At 36.5% G+C, this 25,002-nt stretch overlaps 1 non-coding gene across 1 annotated transcript; it reads right to left on the minus strand.

The window, feature by feature from the left end:
* Positions 1-22,712: 22,712 nt before the first annotated feature.
* LOC141503573 (U6 spliceosomal RNA) lies at positions 22,713-22,819 on the minus strand. Its single transcript, XR_012472919.1, has one exon. It is a non-coding gene; the product is annotated as a U6 spliceosomal RNA (small nuclear RNA).
* Between the last annotated feature and the right edge of the window lie 2,183 nt (positions 22,820-25,002).

Consider the following 25,002-nt stretch of genomic DNA (forward strand, 5'->3'; position numbering starts at 1 on the left):
TGTTCTCTTGGGACTGCAAACTCTAGTACTTTTTTCTGCCTTAGAATTGAGACCAAGGCCCCTGCTACCTTCTGACCAACTATAAGCACTTTTCTCCTCTAGTCTCACTGTAGCAGTAAGTACTAGTGCATTAGGGCTCTTTTTTTTTTTGCCTTGAAACAGTATATAGGCAATGCAACAGGGTCTTCTAACCAGAAACAGCAAATCTGTAATTGCTTTCTGATGAGTTGTATGATCCCTTTACTATCTATAGGCTAAGAGCTCTGGAAGCCAGTGCTGCTGCTGCTGCTGTAGACATTGTTAAGGACTGCTGCTGTTGTTTTGGTGATCCTGCACTTAGCTCCAAGTTTGACCACCACCCCATTATAGCAGACCTTTCCTGCTGAACTTCCAAGTTGTCATGGACTGGAAAGTTCTTTTACCCAGATTTTTTCTTGCTCTGTTGCTCTAAAATTCAAATTGAGGCATTCTTTTAAAGTTGTTGGAGGGAAGTTTTTGAAAATTCAGGTTGAGGGGGGCGGCTAGGTGGCGCAGTGGATAATGCACCAACCCTGAAGTCAGGAGTACCTGGGTTCAAATCTGGTCTCATACACTTACTAATTACCTAGCTGTTGGCGTTGGGTAAGCCACTTAACCCCATTTGCCTTGCAAAAAAAAAAAAAACTAAAAAAGAAAAGAAAGAAAATTCAGGTTGAGTTCCTACCTCAATACTGTTCTCTTGGCTCTGCTCTTCTTCAAACTGACAATTTAACACTAGGCTCTCATGAGTTTGTATGAGCTGACTCCAAATGGAGAGATTTTAAAAGTACCTATATAGAGAATGAAAAAGATCCAGAAAAGGATGCCCAGGTTTGAAGGTGACCAGGACAATGGCAATAAATGATATAGATGAGAAGGAACAAAGCAACTCTTATTTTACCTCTGTTTTCTTTATAGGGAGGATGATCATCAGTCTATGAGACATAGACCAAAAAAGTTTAAACAAGTTTTTAGCAACTGATGGTGGAAGAGATCTTAGGGATCAGCTAATCCAACTTCTTTCTTTTAAAGATGAGGGAAACTGAGACACAAAAGTTGTGAAATTTCTTGCCTAAGATATTACAAATAGCAAATGACAGAGCTCAAATATAAACTCAAGGCCTATAAGTACAGTTTCAGATCCCAGGGTACTGGAAGAGTTGGCCATTATCAAAGGTGTTTGATAAATAATGGTGAAAAGGACAGGTGCAGTTATCTAGTGACTGATATCTTTTTTTTTTAAAGAGTAGTTGGGGATGTCTTGAACTATTCAGTGAATTTGACATATTCTTGAAGAAAAAATCTAGATCGCATCATTAAAAAGTGTAAGACTTTAGTAAGGGAAATAATTATCATAAGTCAGCATGACAATAAAAAACAGGATATGCTGGACTAACCTCAATTCATTTTTTTGATGGGGCAACTAGACTGGTTCCTCAGATCAAGGTAATAACATAGACACAGGTTACATATTTTTCAGCAAAGCATTTGATAAAAATCTCTCATATCAGCTTTGTGGATAATGTAGCAAGACATGGGATAGACAATAGTGTTGATAAATAGACCCAGAACTTGTTGATTGATCAAATTCAAATAGTAGTCACTAATAAATTGATTTCAAATTGTAGGTTTCTAGTGAGGTGCTTCAGGGTTCTTTGCCTGGCTCTGTACTATTCAATATTTTAATTAGTGACTGAGGAGGAAATCAAGTTTTTAACCCAGCTTATTAAATTTGTAGATGTCATGATTCTGGGAGAGATATCTAATATTAATATTTAGAATCTAAATATATCCTGATAAATTAGGTAAAAATTTCTCTAGGTTATTGGAGAAGATTATGGTGAATTAGATTTATCAGGCATAAATGTAAAGTTCTATACTTTGGTTCAAAAATCAACTCCTTAAGTAAAGGGGTTTGGTTAATAAGAGAATTATAGAATTTCAGAGCTGGAAAAATATCTGTTGACCTATGGTCTAACCCATTCCTATCAAGAATCTCAATAGCATATCTGATGGGCAATCAACCAAATTTTGCTTTAAGACCTCAAGTAAGAGGAAAGTCACTATCTTCTGAGGTGATACATTTCAGTTTGGGATGGTTCTAGTGGTTAGAAAATTTTTTATTATGTTAAACCTAAATTAGCTTCTTCATAACTTCTATCCACTGCCCCTATTGCTGCCCTCTGGAACCAAATAAAGTAAGACTAAACCTTCTTCCTTGATGTGGCCTTTAAAGTACTTGGAGACAGTTATCCTGCTCCCTCCAGAGCATTCTCCTCTTCAAATTAAACATGCTCAATTTCTTAGATTGATCATCAAAGCCATTCACAATTTTGATTGCCTTCCTCTAGAGTAAGCTTATCAAGGTCTTTCCAAAAAATGTGGTATCTTAGAAATTGGCAAAGCCATCTAGATGTGGTTTCAAGACAGACTACAGTAGGATTATCTTCTTGTTCTAATAATCATCGCCTCTCTTAACATTGCTTAAGTTTATATTAGCTTGATATCCTACTCTTCCCCAAGTCTAAGATTGGATTAGAATTTAGGTCTTCCTGACTTTCAGCTTTGAGCTCTTTACATTGTGCTACCTAACTGCCCTACTCTAGAATTTTGTCAGTGATCAAAGTCACTGTGTATATTGCATTCTCCCCTCCTCATGTTTTTGTCTATGTGTACGTTTGTGTGTGTCTGTGTCTCTGTGTGTGTCTGTGTGTGTATGTGTCTCTGTGTGTGTGTGTGTGTGTCTGTGTGTATGTAATGGGGGCTTGCTTTGCATATATCTAGACTACCTAATGTGGGATATGTTCTGAGACTGGGTCAATCTAGCTCTTTTTTTTCCCCTTGTGTATTCTCTCCTGCTTTGTGTACAGGGTAAAGATCATAGACCACTCTATGGGAAGAAAGGAGTAATATCTTTCTTCCTTCTTTCTTTTTTACTTCATAGTTCTGAAGAAATAAGTCTGAGGTGTTTGTCTTTTTTTTTTTGTTGTTGTTCCTTTTGTCTTTTTGTTTCCTAGTTGAAAGGATTAGGAAGTTAGAGTGATGGCAAACTTGAAGCCAGGATTCCAGATGAGCTATTGTAGCCACCCAGCCCAGCAGGGAAGTCTTGAAAAGTGAAGGAACCTGCAACCTGATCCCAAGGTGGGTCTTTGACTTGGATGGAACTTGGGACTATACTATGTAAGAACCCAATTAAGTTGTTTGCATATTATTATTGTATCTTTGAAGTAAATATTTCTTTGTGAAAACTAATCTGATTGTTAAATTGTTAAATGGAACTAGGTTGAAGGTTAATCCCCTTACATTTAGGGAGCACCATCAGAGGGGATGGAGTCAATGGCAGAGATCCTAGACTTTCCCTATCTCCTTCAAATTTCCTTAAGGGGGAACAGAGAGAGAGAGAGAGAGAGAGAGAGAGAGAGAGAGAGAGAGAGAGAGAGAGAGAGAGAGAGGTGAAATATAATATACCTAACCTTTAGGAAGTAGTAGACTGGGTAGTCAATGTTACATTTGGAGACTAGTCATTTGAAAATATCAATAGCTACTGTAAAAAAATATCTTGGTGTTTTAGAGCATAACAAACCATTATTTTGGGTATTTAGGTGGTACAGTGGATAGATGCTGGGTCTGGAGTCAGGAAGACTGAGTCCAAACCTGGCTTCACACATTTACTAGTTTTGTGACCCTGGCCAAGTCACTTAGTCCTGTTTACCTCAGTTTCCTCATCTGTAAAATGAGTTGGAGAAGGAAATATAAACCACCCCAATTTTCTTTGCCAAGAAAACCTGAAAAGAGGTCACAAAAAAGTCAGACATGATTGAAATGACTGAACAAGAAGTTAGTCACCATTTGAGTCAACATTATGATGTAGTAGCCAAAATGATTATTCCCATTAGTTTGATTAAGAGGTGATAGCTTCACTTTATTTGACTCTGGGTTTATGGTAACTACAATAAAATGTTCAATTTTGGGTGTCAGAGTTTGTGAAATACATAAACAATTGATCAATCACCAAGCACTTTAAAACCCACTATTTTCCAGGCTCTTATGCTAAATGCAGGGGATACAAAAGCAAAGACACAATAGACCCTGCCCTCAAGGAGTTTAAATTAAATTTTTTTAGGGTTTTTTTTTTTGCAAAGCAAATTACCTAGCCACACAGCTAGGTAATTATTAAGTGTCTAAGACTGGATTTGAACCCAGGTACTCCTGACTCCAGGGTTAGTGCTCTATCCACTGTACCACCTAATTGCTCCTTAAATTTTTTAAAAATAAATTTATTTTCCTAACTACATACAAAGACAGTTTTTTTTAGTTGTTTTTTTTTTTTGCAAGGCAGATGGGGTTCAGTGGCTTGCCCAAGGCCACACAGCTAGGTAATTATTAAGCGTCTGAGACCGGATTTGAACCCAGGTACTCCTGACTTCAGGGCTGGTGCTTTATCCACTGTGCCACCTAGCCAAAGACAGTTTTTGACATTCATTTTTTGTAAGATTTTGAGTTCCATATTTTTCTACCTCCCTCCCACTGATAGCAAGTAATCTAATATAGGTTACACATGTGTAACTATGTTAAACATAATTACATATTTGTCAGATTGTGAAATAAATCAGATCAAAAGGGGGAAAAAATGAAGGGAAAACCCCATAAAACCTAAAACAAGTTTTTAAAATGGAAAATAGTATTCTTTCGTTTGTATTCGGATTCCATAATTTTTCTCTGAATGTGGATAGTGTTTATCACTACATGTCTTTAGAATTATCTTTCATCATTGTACTATTCAGAAGAGCTAAGTCTATCATAGTTGATCATTGCATGTTGCTGTTAATGTGTGCAATCTTTTCCTGATTCTGCTTATTTCACTCAGTATAAATTCATGTAAGTCTTTACAGGCTTTTCTGAAGTCTGGATGCATAATTTCTTATAGAACATTAGTGTTCCATCACATTCATATACCACAATTTGTTCAGTCATTCCCAAATTGATGGGCATCCCTCAATTTCCAATTCTTTGTCAATTTACAAAAGGAGCTGCTATAAATATCTTTGTACGTGTGAGTATTTCTCCCTTTTTTGTAACATAGACCTAGTAGTGGTATTACCAGAGTATATATAGTTTTGTTGTCCTTTGAGCACAGTTCCAAATTTTTCTCCAGAATTGTTGGATCAGCTCACACTGATCAGTTCACGCAATGCATTACACCCAGTTTTCCTACAGCCTCTCCAGCACTGAACGTTTTCTTTTTTTTTTTGTCATTTTGGTCAATCTGTGTGTGAGGTGGTACCTCAGAGTTGCTTTAATGTGTGTTTCTCTAATAATAATAATGATTTAGAGCATTTTTTTTCATGTCTATAGATAACTTTAATTTCATCTGAAAACTGCCTATTCATATCCTTTGACTATTTATCAATTGGGGAATGACTTGTATTTTTATAAATTTGACTCAGTTTGTGATTTATTTTAGAAATGAGTCCTTTACCATAAATGCTAGCTATAAGAATTGTTTCCCAAATTTTTGCATTTATGGTTGAGACAAATATGTGCTGAGATAGGTATACATATAAATACTTATAAATACATATATACATATAAATGACACTATTGTCATTTAGTCATTTTTCAGTCCTGTCTAACTCTTCATGATAGAGAACTGAGGCATACAGAATTAAGTGATTTTCCCAGGGTCACATAACTAGTAAGTATATGAGGTCAGATTTGAACTCAGGAAGTTGAATCTTCCTGACTCCAGACTTGGTATTCTATCTACTGCACCACCTAGCTGCTCCATATGTATATATTACACACACACACACACACACACACACACACACACACACAATAGATATGATGAAATTTCTGAGAGAGAATATACTCACAGTTGCAGATATCAGGAAAAATTTTTTGTAGAAGTTAGTGCTTCAGGTGAGTACTGAAAAAAAAAAGCATGGGTTGTGTTAAACAGATGAGAATGCAGTCCATTTTAAGCAGATCCAAGATATAGTATTGTATGTAGGGAAAAGTCAGTAGGTCAGTTTGACTGTAGAACAGGTGGGTCTAACCTGTGGCCCCCAGCTGCATGCCCTCAAGTTCATTCACTCCCTCCCCCAAGGAACCCCCCACTAATCCTGTACCTAGAAAATGAAGAGAGCAGTGAGTGCCTGTGGAACACCACAAACCAGTTTAACCTTACTTAACAGGGTTTGACTTTTTCACCTAATTCTTCTGGAGTATTTATTTAATTTTTTTTGCAGAAGATAGCATATAGGAATTAGGATCTTTATTTTAAAACATTATGTGTCTCATCATAATTGCCGCATATAACTTTATTGATACATTTTTTCTTTTATATGGTAAAAATTCTTTTATATGGTAAAAATGTATATATGTTATTCCATTCTCAGTTGGCTTCAACACATCCTGGCAAAACTGCAAGTAGAATGTATAGAGCTGTAATCAGATATGCAATTAAAAAAATCTATTCAAGTGGCTTTATTGCACTTTTAGAAGTACCTAAAGAAAAATATCCAACATATCATGAGCATACCTTGTTCATGATGTCTCTTTTTGGGGAGTACATATATTTGCAAGCAGCCTTTTTCCTGGATGAAGCATATAAAAAGGAAAAAATAAGACAAAAATTTCAGATGAGGTCTGGCAAATGATTAAGTGAGGGAAAGGTAGAATTAAGAGTTGAAGATAATTCCAGGATTGCAAACCTGAGTGACTGGAAGATCAGTGATACACTTTATGGAAGAGGAGTAGATTTTTCATAAAGATAATATAACTATTACATTATTTTGGTAATATTAATTTGATGAAAAATAATATTTTGGAAATGTTACATTTTATTAAATTTTGTTAAAGGATATCTCATTTGAAGTAACTACAATATAAATGGAAAGAATAGCATGTTCAACTTTTTTTGTTATCATTATTAATTCTCAACAACAAACTTTTTGAGGTAAATGCTATAATTTTTCTCATTTTACAATTGAGGAAATTGAGGATTACACAGCTAGTAAGGATCTGAGATGAAAACTCAGGTTTTCCTAACTCCGTTCCAGCACTCCATAATATCCTGTGCTTTCAGACATCTCTAGGTTTTGTAATTGTAATAGTACTATAGATAAGTTGAGAAAATGTACCTTATTTGTAAAATGTATTGGCTAGTGGGGTATTTAGGCATAGGAGAGATTGTATTGAAAATCAGGGAGATGTAAAAACCAAAAGTAGAAACAAAAATTACTATAACAGCTTTAACACATTTGTAGAACACCCAAAATGAAGATTTTTATGTGGGAGCATGAGAAACATGGGAGATTCTCATAAGAATTTTGAGAAATGAATATTTCTCTCTCATACTGAATAACTTATTATTGTATTAGGACCAAAGTTTGTCCCCTTTTCTTCATCCAGAAGTCAATGAGGTAAATCTTTTCTTAAAGATTTAACTGGGCCAAGATAAAATCAGTCAGAAAAAAAAAATCTAGGTTCTCCCTATTATCAAGACAGGTGATAGGGAAATTGATGTCTCTTTGACCAAGATTTGAGTGACTTAGGTCACTATTCTAAGATCTTTATTTTAATTTAACCCAGACTTCCTATTGTGCTAACCAAACCAATTTGACTGCCATTCCTCAGTTATATCTACTCTTTGCAGGCTACATAAACTTTGACCCCACCACCATTAGGGGTCTTTGGTCTGAGAGAGATGGCTAAATCACCATCCTTTATTAACTACCTATTGGTCTTATTAAAAAATGGTTAAATCACCCAGAAACTATGTCTCTCTATCTTTTTAATCACCACAGAGTTCAGTAGGTACCCATTTCTGGGAGAATACAATCTATATTCCTCCACATGTGGATAGAAACAACTTTTTTCTATTAATCGTGTAATCAAAATGCACTATGTCTTTAAAACATCCACATCCACACTAGGATAGTCCTTCTCTTTCTTCTTAGTGGTGAAAGAGAAGTGTTCCAGAGTCTTGTCACCTGAAGCTTAACACATGTATTAAGCTGAGTAAGAAGGAAGGGCTATTTTCCCCTTAAGCTTCTGTGGTTCTGAGAAACAGTCTTGGAATTTTGTTCTGTTTTGTTTGTCCTTTTCAGTTCTAGCTACAGGGTGTATAGTTTCTGGACCTGGGAGCTTTTGCCAAGATGACCTTGGAGCCAGGATTACAGGCCAGATGTTTCTGCTAGGCTAGCAAGGGAAGTCCTGAGAAGACAGGACCACAGAATGCAAGCCCAGGAGGACTCTGGACTTGGCATTTGGTGGTACTGATGCTATATAGGAACTGAGGTAAACCTGCAAATCTAATCTTTCTTCCTCAGAGACTGAGGTAATTGGTGGAGAGGGGGAATTAAGCTCCCTCCAGATGTTAAAGAGGGAAATGTTTCTATGTTTGTTCTTTCTGTGCCTTGGCTAATATTTATATTAAGAAAGTTGGTAGCACTGAGCACAATATGAACACAAATCCTTCTCTCTTGCTCTATTCCTTTCTCTCTCTGTTCTCTGTCTCTCTGTTTCTCTATTTCTCTCTCTCTCTCTCTCTCTCTCTCTCTCTCTCTCTCTCTCCTGCAATTTGGAGACAAATAAAATTTCTTACTTGTTCAAGGATTCTCTCTTGGCCTAAGTGTCTCATCATTATGCAATATCTTTATGGCAATAACACAAAATGCATGGGGCAGCACCCACTGTTTCGTATTGTTTTGGGGATTGGTTACAGATCAGGTTATCTGTCCTTTTACATAAATCCAACTTATGCCATTGCCCAATGAGGCATAAAATCAGATCTTCTAAGAGTCAACCTTCATTCTGGTGAACTCCCCCCACTACTGGTTGCCATTAATTGGTGCTTCAATTATATTTAACTAATTAATATCAATTAGCTTTTGCAAAGTACATTTTCTCTCCAACACTTCACTCATATTTTTTCCTTTCATATATAGGTCTCTGAGAAAAGTGGGCTAAAACTTTAGCCAACCAAGTCTGTATTCAAGTATAGTAGATAACACCCCTGGGAGGGTTCCTGTTCATCTGCAGTTCCAGGAGTTGCTCCTCACATCTTGGACTGTTGGACTGACTGGATGCAAACTCCATCCAGATACTGGATGGCTTGTACTCCTGCTCTCTAGACATCAGATCCCAAAATCCATAATCATTTCTACCTAAAATGAAAGGACAAATACTGAGATGAAGAGGATTGTATGTTCATGAACCAAGTATTGGTTGGGATAGGGAGGGACCAAGTCTTCTTTGGATTGTCTTTCACTGGAATGCTGCCAGATGAGAAGTCACCTGAAAAGAAAGGATGATGCCAATTCATGCTTCTGAACAAGCCTTCAGTTCTGACTATGAACAATGCAAAAAAATGTACATCAATTAAAGATGCTTTCATTTGCCCTGGGTTTAGCAAATGAGAGCCAATTACAGGATGTTTATTCAGGATCCAAAGTCTACATGGAAACTGCTTCAGCTGAACATTCTGCACAAGCTCTGAGACTTAAATCCTCTCTTGCCTTTGCTGTTTGATCTCAGCTTCATACCATCTCTATGGTAAGAGGTGGCTATTCCCTCATGACATATACATATTGAGAGGCACATGCTCAAGATAGCTATCAAATCTGTCATCTCTCTCTCTTTCTCTCTCTCTCTCTCTTTCTCTCTCTCTCTATATAACACACACACACAATGCACACATGGACACTTGTACACATAAACAGCACATGCACAAAATCTAAATAGACATGCACACAAATGAATATATAGCAATGTGCACACATATATGTATAAAGAAGTATGTATATCTATATCTTTCTATCATCTTTCTATATCTATATAGATATAGATAATATTGGTGCTTGAAAAGAAACAGTTTAAAGACCACTGCTATAGAGAGGATTCTTAGGCATAAATAAGTAGAATAACTTATATTATGTTTGAATTTATTCTGTAGACTTCAAAATGCCATGTAAATATAAAATATTGTTTGTTAGTCTGCCATGGCATGAATGAGGTTGAATGGAAGTTAGTTTTTTGATGACCCAGGTTTGAATCCTATTTGTCCTTTGTAACCTTGGACAAGTCACTAAACCTTGTGGTGACCCAGCTTGCTCTCTAAATCTATAAATTGCAGAATAGAATTTCTTCTTTATTGGTAGAGGGAATTTCTTATCAAGAATTCCTCAAATTGAGGGAATCACAGGTCTGCTTATCCCCTTTCCCAAATATTATTCCACTAGGACTGCTATTAGACATCTCTTTTTTAGGCTAATTCATATGAATTTAACTTTCAGCTGTCTGCTAGGCATTTTTTTCTCTCTTGGATGTTCCAATCATTGCCTAAAACTGAACCAAATTAATGATTTTCTCCACAGAACTATATCCCCATCACTTGTCCTATATTTCTCCTGATTGTGCTCAATTGAATTCAATTAAATGAACATTTTAAAGAAGTGCCTGCCAAACTAGATACTGGGAATACAAAGAAATGCAAAAACAGAAACCCTGCCCTAACAGGAGCTTATTTTGTGATGAGGAAGACAACAATGCAAAAACATATGTATGTTTATATATATATATCTATATCTATATACATATATATATATATCTGTATACACACACACACACACACACACACACACACATATATATATGTAACAGTGTATATTTTCCCTCATCCAATTATTAAATGCTGTCATTTTAAACTTCATTGTATCTTTTAAAGTTATTCTTTCTTTTCCATTTTTTTTCCCCATTCCAATCCAGCCACCTTCTAGTCAAGGCCCTTATGACCTCATTCCTTAATAATTGCAGTACTTGCTTAACCAGTCTTACTCCTTTAGGGAATTTTGTACATCATTCCCAGATCAATCTTTGTGAAGCCTTTCATTTGATCACTTCTGGGTCATGGAAACTTTCTGGATTTCAAGGCCCTTCATATTCTGGCTCTGTCCTTTATTGCCTCTATTTCTCTCTATGCCGTAATATGATACTCTTTAACTTTCCTCATAATCCAGCAACAATGAGGTGTACTTCCAAAATCCAGATCTTTCTTCATGCATCTCCCTGTCAGCCATGCTCTCCTATTCTCCCATATCTTAATCTTGTATGTTCTTTGTTGTTGTTTGTCCTTTGTTTTCAAAGATGACCAAAGACATTAGTAGGTTGATGTATTGACTGGCAAGTGAATTGGATTTAAGTGAGGCCAAACTGGGCAAAATCATCAGCCTCATTCTCTCCTCTACTGGCTGGATATAGGTCAGGACAACTGATGATAACCCCTATTTATCCTTTAGGATTTAGCTTAAGTCCTTTCCTCTCAATCATGGAGGATTCTCCAACCATTTCAGCCCATGTTACCTTGCCCCAGGCTGAACACATATCCTCTACAACTCAATTTGACCTATTCAACAGTAGATAGAGAACTAGACTTGGAATCAGGAAGACTTATCTGACTTCAAATCTAATCTCAGACACTGAAAGCTGTATAACCCTGAGCAAGACATTTAACTTGTTTGCCTCATTTTCCTCATCTCTAAAATGAGCTGGAGGAGCAAATGGCAAAGTACTCCAGTATCTTTGCTGAGAAAACCCCAAATGGGGTCATGAACAATCAGACAAGATTGAAACATCTGAACAAGAACAATAAGTGTTTCCTATTCATATATTTTTAAAATTTATAATGAGGTTCTGAATAACAAGAGTAGGGATCACATCTTGTATTTCTTTAATGCTCTACTGAAGTGGTGTCAAATTCAAATAAATGGGGTCCACTACACTGTAAGTAAGAATCTCCGTGGACTGCAAAATGACTTAGAAAAGTATATCTTAACATTACCTATATTCTATTCTATTTTTATTTATTTGTTAAATATTTCTCAATTCATTTTAATCTGGTTTCCTGCCATGGAGGAGATACACATTTCTGATGCCTCTCTTCTACAGATGCTGACATCTATTATTCTATTGAGGAAGACAATGTATAACCATAAAAGTAAATCCAAAGTAGATTTGTATATGTCAAGCTAGAAGGAAATTTAGGGATTATCTGGTTCAAATCCCTCATTTTACATTTTAGGAAACTGAGGATCAGAGAGGTTAAGTGATTTGCTCATCATCACACAACTAGTTAGTGTATGAAGTGAAATTTGAACTCAAGTCCTCAGATTCAAAATATAATACTTTAAATAAAAGAAAATTTGGGTGGGGATGGGATGCCTTAAATGTGATAAATACTTGGAGAATGAATTATATATTGTGCTTGAACAAGGAAGGTAGTGTAGTGACTAGAGTGCTGGCCCTGGAGTCAGGGAGACTCATTTTCATGAGTTCAAATCTGGCCTCAGACATTGGCCCCTGGGCAAGAACCTAACCTTTATTTGCCTTAGTTTCCTCATCTGGAAATTGAGCTGTAGAACAAAATGGCAAATCATTCCAGTATCTTTGGCAAGAAAACCCCAAATAGGGTCATGAAGAGTTGAACACAACTGGAACAATTGAAGAGCAACTTGAAAATAATAAAGCAATGCATTTTTAGACATATTTTGTAATTGGAACTTTTAACTAACTCAAAATGACCTTACTTCATTTGCATTGGTAAGGTTATGTGTGTGTGTGTGTGTGTGTGTGTGTGTGTGTGTGTGCGCGCGCACTCTAGGCTACAGTAAAAGGTTAAATAATGTAATTAGTTATAAAGCATTGGGTACTATGAAAATATTTCCTAATGTCAATGATGATGATGATTATGATAATGATTGTTATTGATAATGTTTAATCAAAAGAATCCCATCAATCGAAGAATGGCTAAACAAATTGTGCTAAATCTTTATAATGAAATATTACTTTGCTGCAAGAAATGATAATCATGGTGAATACAGATGAAAAGACATACATGAACTGAAGCAAAAAGAAGCAGAGCTAATAAAGCAATATATATGATGACTATAAACTGTAAATGGAAAGAATAACAACCACAAAACAATTTAAAATGACTGATGCAAAATTACAAAGAAAGAGCTTGACTCCACATGAAAAAGTATGGAACATTGTGTATAATAGATTGTTTTTCAATTTATTGACTGATTTGCTGAATTTTCTCTCTTTTCCCTTTTTTCCCCCCACAAAAAAATATTTGCTCCAAGGGATGTTTCCTTGAGAGAAAGAGAGGATGAGGAAAAATACAAGGAAAATATAGTTAATATAAAACAAAATACATCAATACAAATCTATTTAAAAACAATGTTTATTAATGATAGTATGTCTGCTTCCTATGAGAGCACAGAGATTTCTATTTAATCTTTCTTAATTCAATTTTTTAAACAAATTATAGCAAATTTAAAAAAAGCAACCAAATACCTCTGCCTTGACTTTTCAACTGAGAAAATAACAAATGCTACCTAATGCTTTACTAGGTTCCAAGACGATTTCCAATGAATAAAGAAATGCAAGATGTTGTCTCATGGGTAAAGTCCCTTCTCCCTGTGTCAACTCAGACAGAATGAAGTAGTAAGTTGAGAAATTTTCCACTGAATTTTTATTCAGATGGACTGCCAGTTTGGATAAGTCAGTCCTCTGTCTGCTCCCAAACCTGTCCAATAACAGGTTCAGAAGTCTGAATTTGATTTGTATAGACAGAGTCACAATTGGAGTCATCTGTGTGGGCCACTGGGGGAAGGGCTGCATCCATAGCTTTGGCAGTTATTTTTCTTTTGGATGGTGCCAACAGTTCATACCAAAGAGGGTTTTGGAGGCTGAGTCACTCATCCAAGGGAAAGGCAGTGGTTTTTTTTTGTGTGTGTGTGTGGTTTTTTTTTTTTTGCAAGGGAGATAGAGGAAGTCCTACTAGGAAACTGAAGTGGAAAGTCAGAACTATAAGGGGAAGTAAACTGCATGGAGTAGTCATGGCTAGTTAGTAAGATTCAAATCCATGGACCCCTATGATTGTGAGCTGTTCTTAGGAATAGGTGCTGGTCCCATAGCTGTTTTGGCTATAATGCCCAAATATCAATATATTTTAAAATTAGCAAACAATTCATTGGCAAAAATCCTGGGAAATATAAATTGTTCCCTTATATGGGTCTTATTTCTTGAGAGTGGAAATAAGAGGAGCCTTGAAGTCTATTAATGTGCTACTTGAACTTAAAGTCGTTTAATCACTGACCACTTCTCTTTGAAGTCTGACTTTCCCAGGTTGATCCCCCCCCTCCAGTTCCTTTCTTATGTTCACAACAAATATAGATGTATGAATCCCCTACTCAAGGAGATCTACTTTACCTTGAACACAAAGATAGGGCAAATCTCTTTGGGACAATCTGGAGACATGGAATATGCATACATACAAACACACACACATATGCATGGCTAGATATTAAGGACCCAGCATCCTGAATCTGGGACTGGGGGTGTGAGAAGGTTATAGCTTATTTCTTTGACCTGAGTACAGATTTCACCTCTGTAATTTATGTCACAACTATGCTGCAAGAAGTTGCCCTATCTATGGCAAGGCATATAGCTTAGGTCAAGCAGATCACCAATATCAGAGACATCTCTGCCTCTGGCTTTTAAATTTGATAATAATTACCTTTGCTCTCTTATTATTGCCTTCTCTATTGCCATGTTGACAGCTCCTGACTGCCTAGGAGTGAATGGAGGAGAAGGTGTGACTTGTGTTGACTGTACCTGACCTTATTTTCCCTTCTGGGTTTTATTCACTGGGACTTAAACCTTCCACAAGAAGGAATTAATTCATATTTATTTGAAAGGGGATTCTTTCCACTCTATGAAATTTTTAATCAAGTCATTTGTTTTAAACCAGTGTTTCCTATTATACAGAAGGAAGGTATCAAGCAAAATATTTTTTTGATTGGTTATCAAAGCATATGTATAAATGTGAATACTATTAACAGACTAGACTCACAACCCTGCAAAGAGGTAAAGATGTGGTTTTTTTATGACAATATGATAGCAACAACAAAGAGAGAGAATGAGGAATAATCTCTGGAAAAAGAAGAATGACAGAACAAATTAATGAATTATCCTTTAGTGCCATTCTGATTGTCACAAGAGTCATAAAATTTCAGCTTCCAAAAAAGTAGTAAATGTCAGTGATGAAAGGGGAGTTCGGAAGGTTGGCATGTGAGATTACTATTAGGTGTTCCTGGGAAAAAAGTAGATACTTTATCACATAAATAAACATCTCTTCTTGACTTCCCCCTTTCTGTTATTGGCATCTCCATTAATTAGTCATGTTTTCTTATGCCTATTCTTTCTCTTCTACTTCCACTGTCCTCAAATTGTCCAAATCTTTGTAGAAACCTATCTAGCCTTTTCCCACAATTCACACTGGCATGGACAGATTGTGTCCCCAGAAGGGTAATTGCTGCCTGAGATTCCACGGGTAACCCTGTGAGTGATATATCTTAATACATTAATTTAGGAATCCCTACTGATATGCTGACTATTAACAACTGACCAGTAGAGTCAATTAGCTCTCAGGGAAAACATTTACTCAAATGGCAGAAGATATATAGTTTCAAAGCATACCCCCTCAGAAAATACCCTCAAATTTGGGCAGTGTCTCCCACAGTGACATGTAGATTCTGTATTGGGGAAGATGGGGGTACAAACTTAAAGAACAATGGTATTGTGACACACACTTAAGGAACATTAAGTTCCATACTCTGGAACTAAAGGATCTTTATGTTCATTCTTCTCTAGAGAGTTCTCACATAGTTCAATTTGAGACAATTTAGTAAAGGTGATAGAGGACAAGATCTAGAGACAAATGGATCTGAATTCAAATCTCAGTCTCTGTTGCTTTTTCTATTCAGTGATTCTATAAAATCATTAATATTTGTTTCAATTTTCTTAATTATAGAGATAATTGTACCTATCTTACAGAATTGTTGTGAAAATAAAATGAAATAATATTTGTTAAAAATGAATTGTAAATATTTTAAAGAAAAAAATCATATTTTTTTGTATTGTCCACCCTTGTTCTTCAATGGATACTGCATTTTCACCAATTTTCTATTTATTACTGTGTTCTTTCATTTGGGGTGTTACAATGTTCTTTTCAGCTAGAGTACTCTTTCAAAAAGGACAGAGATCCTTACTAGGACTGCCAAGAAACCATTCCAGTTCTGTTCCCTTAGGTCCTCAATTCTGAGTTTTATCATCTTCCAGACAGAAGGTAAGAGAGGTAAAACTCCTGTTTAATGGTTCTTTCTGATTCAGAGCTGGATTAGCTCAGTGAATGACCTTACCATAAATCCATCCAGTAACATTTCCTAGATTTGACTTGAGTCTTATGTGAAATAAATAGCTAGAGACAAACTATGATAGACTATGCCCTTGGGCAAATTCATTGCTTCTACTTTTCTTTTTCATACACAATCGTGGTACTCAGAGAATCAAAATCCCATCCTAGATATAGAATGTTTCATTTACACCTAAAAGAGCTTCTGTTTTTATTCTCCATGACCTCCATGACCAGAATATTAAAAAGGATGCAGATTGATTATCTTCTGAATTATTGAAATAACCTTCTATGCCTTTCCATATACAGTCTCTAGTAATTATTGCATACTGAATAGAATTTAGATTTAGTTCAGTGCTCTCCATGAAATGTTCCAAACTGCCTAGCCTCCCCTTACTCTCATGTACATACCCATAATCCAGTCAAATGAACTTACATCTTGTAGCTTTCTGCCTATTGTGCTTAGCTTGTCTTGCTTCCCCTGCCTGGATTATCCTATCACCCACATTTGTTCTTGTTTCAATCTTAATGGGTTTTTTCCAAAATCAGTATCAAAAGCTAATCAGAGTTGCTCTTTTCCTTCTCTAAATCCCCACCATACTGTTTTGCCTTTCTTCTAGCATCTACCACAATCACCCTTTAATTCTAGTTATCTGTGTAAAAATCATATTCCCTATTACTAGGCTATAAACGGCTGATGTCAAAGTCTCCCCAAACAAGGACATTCAATGTACAGTGTAAATCATATATGGAACATATCAAATGTATGCCAAGAGACACAAAAGACTCATAGGACACATTAAATGACAATTTAAAATAGGATTCAACAAATTAACAAAATTCTATAACATTCTCTTGGGACTGATATGGACATTTCCTTGTATAAAGCAGTATGCAGAACCATAACATAGGCAATCCAAAGAATTCTTTGTCTTCCTCTTAAGAGTTATCATCTTTTCCAGTGAAGAAATTACTTGACTGCTATTCAACTTTACTCTTTGGATCAGATTATTTATACTTTTCAAACAAACAAGATCACCTCCAGACCTAGATATAACCATCTCAAGATTGATATCATCAACTAATTGGAATAGGAAATATAATCTAGAAAAGGTAACCAAGGGATCCTGATATAAACTTGCATATGCTTTAGTTGTCACAAGGATATTTTTGCCATGATCTTTGATTAAAGGGTAATCCCATCTCCAATCCTTCACTGGTAATGTTGTTCATGGCACTACCTGGAAATTTGAAGAAAGAAATGTTGCCCTCATTTTTACTTCTCTATTATACCTTAGGAATCTCTTCATCCTGGAATATCATGTTAGCTCTGGAACTCACATGTCATCATCATCTTTTATTCTTAGCTTCCCTGTGATTGGAACACAGCTTCTTCCAGAGCCTTTATTTATGGAGGGTGCCCAGGACATTTATTTCCTACTTACCTGCATTCCTTTGAAGTTTTACATCATGCCCCCACATCAATCTCCTTCCTCTCTTTCTTTTTAATCTTCTTTTTGAGTGTTGTCTTCCCCCATTAGTTTATAAGCTTCTGGAGGGCAGCACCATTCTTTTTTTGTTTTTTTTTTTTTTTTTTTTGGATTTGTGTCCCTAGTCCTTTGGCATATTGGAATCACTTAATACATTTTTATTGACTTACTGGCTGATGCAGCACAACAATCTTGCCTTTGCATTTTAGAAGAGTATGCTAAAAAATAACAACACAACAGGTTCTGATACTGATTCAAGTAATGAAGAGATAAAGAGAAATCTCACAGGTAATGTTAATCACTGAGTTACTAGTAGGAGGGTGTGCTCTAATACTATTATGACTTTGTGGAAAGGGCACTGGAGTAGGAGACAGGTTGATTTGCTGCTATCCTTATATCCATAACCACTAAAAGTATTATCATTTGGGTTTAGTTTTGCCAAGAGCATTGGATACTCTAAGGCAGTGTGGTGAATAATGACCTTGCAACATCTATGCAATTTAAAATATTAGTGTTTGGGGAGAGATGGAGAGGAAAGAGAAAAGAAAGAGAGGGAGGGAGACAGAGACAGAGACAGAGAGAGAGAGAGAGAGAGAGAGAGAGAGAGAGAGAGAGAGAGAGAGAGAGAGAGAGAGAGAGAGATATTAAATAATTTGACCACTTTTGCCTTTCATTCTCCTCAGTGAACATTATGTCCTGGAGCAAGAATGATCTGTTGATCATAAGTCTCAACTCCCTGTACTTCTCAGAGTGTGAGCATTTTTTTTTTTTTTGTGCCGAGTGTGATTCTAGATCTCTTGTTCATTAAGGTCACAGGCAATCCATTCATTCTGCCTTGACTGGTAGAAAGATCAAATAGACAACCTTGGTTCACTTCCTAGTATTCATGCTCATCTAGGAGAAGGACTTTTTTGTGTTCCCTTTGACCTTATCATGTCCATTCAGAAGAACAAGGTTATGTGATGATTTGATCATTATCTAATATAAGCATACTTAACCTGTCAAATCCTTGTTTTAGTATTTCCCAATCATCAGCTTTCCTGCCAGCTAAGTCTTTACCTATTTTTTTTCTCATATTTCAGTAGGAGTCTTGATTCCTCTAATAGTGAAAAATATAATTTACATTCAATAATAGTTTTTATAGAAACCAATCCAGATCCATATTTTTTTTGATAAAGAAAGTCTTTGAAAGAGATCATAGCCCCCCTTTCAACTATTATTATTTAAAGAAACTATTTTCTACTCTGTGGATCATTTAAGCAATTTTTAGGGATGATTTTGACAATACCTAATTTGTCTTAAACATTGACTTTTAGAACCTAAAATCTCAGGTAAAATGCAACTCTACTGCAGTGAAAAGAGATCTGGATCAGGAGTCAGCAGATGATAGGATCACCGAATTTAGAACTGGAAGGGACCTTACAGCATATCTATCATGACATCCTCTTCCCCTTCCCCTCATTACCTTGGCAACTAGGTGGTACAGTGGACAGAGTTCTGATCTGGAATCAAGAAGTCTTGAATTTAAATCCTGCCTCAGATTCTTACTAGGTTATTGTGTGACCCTGGGCAAAGCACTTAATCTATCTGCCTCAGTTTCTGCAACTGTAAAATAATAGCACCTCCATACCCTGGTTGTTGTGAGTTTCTAAATAAAGAAATGAAATTTGTAAAGTGCTTAGGATGTCCTTGGCATGTAGATTCTTTATAAATTTTACTTATAAAAATTATTATTACAAATAAGGAAACTGGAACTCAGGTGATTTTCATGACATCTCAAAGTTCCATAGGCAGTAAGGAGTAAAGCTTAGATTCGTAGCAAGGGGCTGACTCCAAATCCCACCACTCTGTTCACTAAGCCACGTTGTGTCTTTTGTCCTATTCTTGATTTTGCCACTGCCTAAGATGTGGGATCTTGGACAAGTCCCAACTTTTGTAGGCATAAGTTTTCTCCTGTGTAGAATGAGGGTGTTGAATTAGAAGATATCATATGTTTCTTCAGGTTCTAATGTTTCTTGAGCTTATAATTCTGATCATCTATTACATTCAAGGGAAAAGAAAGGGCAAATTAACTATTAAACCCATTGTTGAAATCTTTTGACTTACTTTTTGATTCTTTTTTTTTTTTTAGGTTTTTGCAAGGCAAATAGTGTTAAGTGACTTGCCCAAGGCCACACAGCTAGGTAATTTTTAAATGACTGAGACTAGATTTGAACTCAGGTACTCCTGACTCCAGGGCTGGTGTTCTAGCCACTGTGCCACCTAGCTGCCCTTTTACTTTTTGATTCTTAACTATTGAGCATACCAAATGGTGGTTTGAAACAGGTTTTATTCCAGAAGTTTTTTTTAAAAACAAAGCTTTAGGGGCAGCTAGGTGGTGTAGTGGATAAAACATTGGCCTTGGAGTCAGGAATACCTGGGTTCAAATCCGGTCTCAGAAACAATAATTACCTAGCTGTGTGGCTTTGGGCAAGCCACTTGACCCCATTTGCCTTGCAAAAACCTAAAAAACAAAACAAAGCAAAGCTTTATAAGTGATGAGTATATGAGATGAAAAATTCATTGTGAACAGTATTCTATTAAATATGAATTAAATTTTGATAATGATTTTGCAGCTACTGCTCTAATACCTCTTCTTTTTCTACTCTAATTGGGCAACTGGATACTGGGTACAAACCATCACTTTAGCACACAAAAGGACAACAATGGGGAATACTGAGGGGTTGCAAATTTTGGCAACGGAAATATTTACAAAATACTATTAAATTAACTAATGTATTCTTTGTCAATAATGTTTTTGGGGTCATTCAAATTATTTCCCAAGTATATCAGTGTTATATTCACATTATTATTAATGCTAAGAAATATATAATACAATATATGTAATAAATAAAGATAATGTTAAGTAATTTTTAATTCAGTTAAATGTTCCTTAGACCTAGGATGTTTAGTCAAGTAAAAATTTCAAAATATAAATAATAAAGTGGATAAGGGGGTGGATAATGAGATTTAGAGCTTGATGGAAATTGAGTGATCACATAATCCTATCCTTTCATTTTAAAGGTATGAATATTCAAGTATCAAGGGCTTATTATCCATGATGATGCATCTATAAAATGGGAGAGCTGGGACTAGAACTTAGGTTTCCTGATTTCTAATATGGTGCTCTTTCTACCATATTTCCTTATCCACTATATAGGAATTTGAATATCACTCTATTATTCTGCACCCCCCCCATTCAAGCAATTTTCTAACAGATAGCTCTGTGACACTGCTATATGTGTGGAAGTAGACATGACTTTTTATTAGTTGAGATACTGTGGGGAGAGATCTGGGAGGAGTTGATCAAGAGACTTGGGCAAGAGCCAAGATGTGAACTTTTAAATGGTTAATTGGTGCCCCAGTGTTGCAGACATATGAGGACATCAACCCCTTGACTTCTAACACCTGCAATCCCCAAGACTGCGAAGAGCAGACTTCCCCAGTGAGATCATTTTCAACTTGGTCTTCCCAGTCAAAGAGCTCATTTGTGCTTGTGCGTGCTATCATTGACCTTGTTCACTGTAACTTCCTCAATGTCTGTTTGTTGTTTGCTTAAATCAATGTGTTGCTCATATTATTTCCTCATATAATGAGGGTGTGGTGGAAGGGAACTAGGTTGGTCATAGTAATCTGTGTTACTCTTTAGAGCATGAAAATAGTTGGAAAATATTATTTATTCTGGACCCCAAAAGAAGTACATGTACTCTTAAATGAACAATATTTAAGGTTTTGTAGATAGCTTTGATTCAAGCTAAATACATATATTAGAGAAAAGAGAGTTGAAGGAAGGATTGCCCAGTCATAATTGTCATGAATTAGGGGTATGCTTGCCTCTCCCCTCTTTGATCACTGGGGCTGTGTGTGGGTGAAACCAAGGCCCTCTTCACAAACATGAAAATCACATTCTACCTTTGGAGGTATGGGATGCAGCTTGTCAAATCAAGTATCCAACTCTCATCTATGATGCAAGTTGCCCAGTCATTTTATATTAGATTATCCACATATGCACAACATCCAGTCTATATTACATAGGACCTGGAAAAGTTTGGTTCTGTGTTTTATACTCTACTCTCAAATAAACTTCATCTGAACTTGATGTGGAGAGGAAAGCATTTAAAATATAATGAAGAAAAAAGAAAAAAATTAAAAATTGATATCCTTTATTTTTTCCCCTGAGGATGCTTTTATGACTTCAGTTACTTGCTCTTTTGGCTGTTCTTTCACTTTTTCTCCCTACCAGGGGAAAAATGGCTCCTTATGAATACTCACAGAATTTACTTTAGTCTGGGTTATTTATTATGGAAGTTTTTACTTTTTTTTTTTTTTGCCAGAGAATGTTCTAATCCTGAGTGTTAATCTACAAGTCATGTTAAACAGTACAAGGATATCCATTCATCAAGTTATACTGTAGACTTTAACATCTTCCTGGCTTCAAAATCTTCATAGTTTTTTGAAATACCAGTGAGACAGTAATCAAAATTTTATTGTGCTTTCACATTTTCTTTTTTTTTTTTTTTTTCCAGTACCAAGTCACTTTATTGGGATGTAAATGGTGGTTGTTTTTTGGTACAGATTATGAAAAAGTCAGATAACCAAAATATGCATGCACTGAAAGACAGTAGGAGTCTTGTCCACAGTTCCCAGGTGTGGGGGAAGCCAGGGTGGCTTAGCTTTCATGGTCACTGTCTCCAAGGGTATGCTTGTCAAAAAGATATTCCACCATGCCAGAATCGGGGGACCCCCATCTTGCAGGTTGGTTACATGATCACTCAGTTGTTTGATGGACTTGACCTGTTCATCCTGGTAGTGGGTCTTGATGAAATCACATAAGTGGGGGTCGTTCTTTTCAGCTGCCAGCTTGTGCAGTTCCAGTAAAGACTGAGATTGACGTTTTTTTTAAAAATATGGAATGCTTCACGAATTTGCGTGTCATCCTTGCGCAGGGGCTATGCTAATCTTCTCTGTATCATTCCAATTTTAGTATATGTGCTGCCAAAGCGAGCATGTGCTTTCACATTTTCAAAGCACCCTCTTCATCATCCTTTGAGGCAGGTGGTGTAAATAGGATTATTTCCATTTTACAAATAAAGAAATTAAGGTTCAGAGATAATCAACAGACTTGCCTATGGTCACTCTACTAATGTGTGTGTGTGTGTGTATGTATGTATATGAAGTAGTCATACCCTGCTCTAAAGCTACCCTGATTCTCAGGAGGTAGAAGGGGAAGCTCAGCTCAATTTGAAGAACACTTACAAACATATTGATCTGTATTTCAAGTCCAAGACTAATTTTGCCATGAACTAAGCAGGTTCATCTCTGACTAGCATTGTGAGATGCACTCTCTAAAGACTCTAAAATGTATAAAGGTCTGGTTTTTGTGAGACATTCTGTATCTCCATATTGATAACTCATATGCTTCTGAGTGAATTATGAACTCACTAAATTTGATGCCATTGGGTGCCTAAGAGGAAGATTTGACATTATTACTTTTCTTTTCTTTTTTTTTTCTTTGCAAGGCAGTGGGGTTAAGTGACTTGCCCAAAGTCACACAGCTAGCTAAATATTAAGTGTCTGAGGCCCGATTTGAACTCAGGTCCTCTTGACTCCAGGGCAGGTGCTCTATCCTGCATCATCTGGCTGCCTTGGCATTATTACTTTTCAAATGATGTTTTCAACAGCAGGTTTGTGGTGAATTAAAAATTCTCCAAGCATCCTCTTGGGGCCTGGAACTGATTGTAGCATTGCTTGCCTAATAAGGACCTTGGGGAGGGTTCAGACACTGGGAGAGGCTAGTTTTGGATAAAGGAGAAATGGGACTAATGGGTAGTTCTGCTGTCTAACTTTCCCTTTATATTGTTATCTAAAGCATGGGCTATAGTGGGTAATGACACAATGAATTGGGGAGTCACAGTAAGTTTTGACAAAACATTCTCTCTCTCTTTTTTTTTCAAATATGCAATTTCATCGTTGTTATCAAGCCTACCAATGCAGATCTGCAATTTATGATCTTAGAGAATTGCCCAAGGGTCCTAAGAGAATAAATGACCTGTCCAGGGTTCACACAGCCTTTATGTATTGGTGGTAGAAGGACTTCCCACCCCAAGGCTAGTTCTCCATTCACTATTCTCTATTTGAGACCATGTGGCCTCAAAGGAAAAATATTCTTATTTAGAAGTAATGAGTACTTATATTTATATACTACTTTAAGGATTACCGAGTGTTCTACATATGTTGGCTCATTTGATGCTCACAACAATCTGGTGAGGTAGGGGCTTTCATATTTTTCTGTTTCTCCCTTTTTTTATCTCTCCTTCTTATGTCATTTATCCTTTTTCATTCCATTCTTTTCTTTGACTAATTTCTCTTTTCTCTTTTCTTTTTTCTCCCTTTTCCCTTTGTTTTTCTCCTTCCTCTTTCTTCCTCTTTCTCTCTTTCTGTCTTCCTTTCCTTCTTCCCTCCTTCCTTTCCTTCTTCCCTCCTTCCTTCCTTTCTCCCTCCCTCCCTCCCTCCCTTCCTTCCTTTCTCCCTCCTTCCCTTCCTTCCTTCCTTCCTTCCTTCCTTCCTTCCTTCCTTCCTTCCTTCCTTCCTTCCTTCCTTCCTTCATTTCTTCTTTCCTTCCTTTTTTCTCTTTCCTTTTCTTTCTTTCTCTCTTTCTTTCTCTCTTTCTTTCTTTCTTTCTTTCTTTCTTTCTTTCTTTCTTTCTTTCTTTCTTTCTGTCTGTCTTCATTTCTGTCTTTCTTTCTGTCTTTCTGTCCCAGTCACCTATAATGCACCTTAAGTTTTTGTACTCTTGCTGGTATTGTCAGCCCCAGATCTTTGGGTAGCAGAGAGTTAAAGAAACGGGAATGGACCTTGGACTAGGAAAGAATCAGGTGGAGAAAAAGGCATGAAAGTTGCCAGTACTAAGAAGTGGCAGTCTAAGCAGAGATAGGAACTGGGGAACAGAATGAAGTCACAACATGGTTTAGAGCAAACAGAACAGGAGGTCAAAGGCTAAATGGAAAGTCAGACATCAGAACATCTACAAAAACTGTGCTGGCTTGGCAAGGAAGGGTTATGTTGCAGAGGTGTGGGGTCTGTGTGTGTGTGTGTGTGTGTGTGTGTGTGTGTGTGTGTGTGTGTGTGTGTGTGTGTCAACCTCTTTTCCCCACTAGGGCAGCCTTCCACCTACACATTAAAAATAGGGAG

Source organism: Macrotis lagotis, chromosome X, assembly GCF_037893015.1.
Source record: "Macrotis lagotis isolate mMagLag1 chromosome X, bilby.v1.9.chrom.fasta, whole genome shotgun sequence".
NCBI classification, from domain to species: Eukaryota; Metazoa; Chordata; class Mammalia; order Peramelemorphia; family Peramelidae; genus Macrotis; species Macrotis lagotis.